Source organism: Ammodytes marinus (assembly GCF_949987685.1).
Source record: "Ammodytes marinus genome assembly, contig: scaffold_178, whole genome shotgun sequence".
In the NCBI taxonomy this organism is placed as follows: domain Eukaryota; kingdom Metazoa; phylum Chordata; class Actinopteri; order Uranoscopiformes; family Ammodytidae; genus Ammodytes; species Ammodytes marinus.
Window position 1 is genome coordinate 42,501 of NW_027648482.1, and position 2,500 is coordinate 45,000.

At 40.3% G+C, this 2,500-nt stretch overlaps 1 protein-coding gene across 1 annotated transcript in view; it reads right to left on the reverse strand.

Annotated features, from left to right (window-relative positions):
- LOC307270473 (calcium-dependent secretion activator 2-like) overlaps nt 1–2,500 on the reverse strand; it is a gene marked incomplete at its 3' end in the record, with an annotated part of 55,839 nt that overhangs the window by 32,447 nt on the left and 20,892 nt on the right. The gene's annotated exons all lie outside the window — the stretch shown is intronic.

Sequence of the window (2,500 nt, forward strand, 5' to 3'; positions counted from 1 at the left end):
CACTGGATTGTGGGTCAGAATCGCCCAAATAGGATGCAGTTTTCAACACTAACAATCTTGGCCGCATGAAGTAGGACATCCGGGTACTTCTAACCATCCTAAATCTGGCCACAAGAATCGGGACAATCCTAAATCTTTTTTCTACCATACTAAATAGTAGATAGTATGCGATTCGGAACGCAGGGGTTGTGTCCTTTAGTTAAAACTTTTGTAATAAAAAAATATCAATTCAAATGCAATGTATCAGGAGGAAATGTTGCCAGCTGGATTTAGTGAATTTGGGTTGCTAGGGCCTTTAATTGTAGAAACTGCTGTCACACACACACACACACACACACACACACACACACACACACACACACACACACACACACGCACACACACACGCACACACACACACACACACACAGCTGTAGCTAGTGTTGAATAGACATAATTTGTCGTCAGGTTAGAAAATGTGGCTGTGCTGCCATCTTGTGGAGGAAAGTGTGAACTGATCAACACACGTGAAATCAACAGGTTTTATATTATAGAAGGTTTATGCTTTAATCTGAAACAATGACGTGATGAATATACTTCAGTTTCAGAACATTTTAATATTTAAAAACAGGAAGATTAACTTGGAATGGTTTCATTTTTATTCGATCAAACTTAATTAAAAACACTAAAAATACTTTTTAAACCTGCAGTGTGTAGAATTTTGGGTTTTATTTCCTAGCAGATTTTGTAGAAAGTAATTATAATATCCATAAGTACATTTAATTTAGTGCATAATAGCTGAAAAAATTCTGCATATTTTGGACCATGGCCTAGTGCCGCCATCTTGAAAGTGTCATAGTTGGAATGTCATCAGGTGCATTGTTTAAAATGTAGAATTGTTCTTGTCCTTGAAGGCCACTGTAGCTTCTGTTATTATTCTAAAGGGTTGGGGTTACCCAGGGAGCGTTGCATTCTAGAACTTTGTAGAACTTTCTTGATGATGTCATATTACACACTGCACCTTTAAATAATTTTTTATTACATTTTCAGAATTATTATTCAGAGTTTGTTCGGCTGATTTTTTTCTTATTGATCATCATCCAAAATTTACAATTATATAAACTTGAAAAATTTTGAAAAATCGAATTAGAAAAGTAGAGTTTTTCAGTTCTGACTCTGAACAAACTAAATTGAGAATATTGGAGAATATTGTGATACAAGGAGAAGCTGCTTTAAGGGCCCGTGTCCACCTAACGCCTTTTTCCCACCGCAAGCGCCTTTTTTCAATCGATTCCCAATGAGAAGCGGCCGCTCGGAGAAAAGGCGCATTTTTCCGAGCGTTTTTGACTTTTTGTGCGGCCGCTTCGAGCTTTTCCAGTTGAAAAAAGTTTAACTTTTCAGAAAGGCGGCAGGGACGTCACCGCCGCTTTTTTCAAAGGGCCAATCAGATAGTAGATCGTCGGGACTCGTCGCCTTGGCAACAAAGAAGACGGAAGAGAAACTGCTTTTTCCGTCTCTGTTTACCCGAAACTGTACGAAAATAGTGACTTAAAATGACCAGAACAGAGGGAGGAGAGCCCGTTTGTGGGAGCAGATTAGGCGAACACTTGATTCTCTGTATTTTTTATCTCCTACGGATCGTTTCATGCGCACACATCAGCCTACAACTTGCTCCGTGTGTGTCTGCAGGAGCCGCGATAACTCCTCATCCAAACAGAGGATGGTGGAAAGTATTCTCTGTTTCATAAGACTACTCATATTAAAATGTAACGATTTAAATAGAAAACAGCAAGCCTAAAGAGTTAAACCAGTGTTGATAGGTCTGACTGACAGGTGACGATCAGCATTTTCTCCCCCGATCACAGCGCTCTCTCTCCCAGCTCATAAAACGCTTGAAAAAAGCGGTCGAAAAAAACGCTCAGTAGACACACTCCCGAGCGCACAGCCAGCGTTTAACGCTGGAAAAAGGCGTTAGGTGGACACGGGCCCTTAGTTTTTATGCACCAAATCTCTGGAACAAACTCCCAGAGAACTTGAGGTCTGCTGCAACTCTCAGCTCTTTTAAATCGAGTCTGAAGACTTTTCTGTTTTCCCTTTTAACCTGTCATTTTAATGTAATTTAAATGTTCTACTTCTATTCACTCGCTTTTAAATGTGTTTTTCATTTCGCTTTTCTAATGTGTATTATGTATTTTAATCTTGATGTATTTCACGCCCCTGTAAAGCACTTTGAATGGCCTTGTGTCTGAATTGTGCTATATAAATACACTTGCCTATTGAGATTGACAAACACAAACAGGCACGCACATAGGCACATATGCACGCCCTCCCCCCCCATCACACACACACACTCCCCCCCCCCCCCCCCATCACACACACACACAGGTTGCGTTCCGAATCGCATACTTTCTACTATACTGTATAGTATGTAGAAAAAAGATTTAGGATGTCCCGATTCTTGTGGCCAGATTTAGGATGGTTAGAAGTACCCGGATGTCCTACTTCATGCGGCCAAGATTGT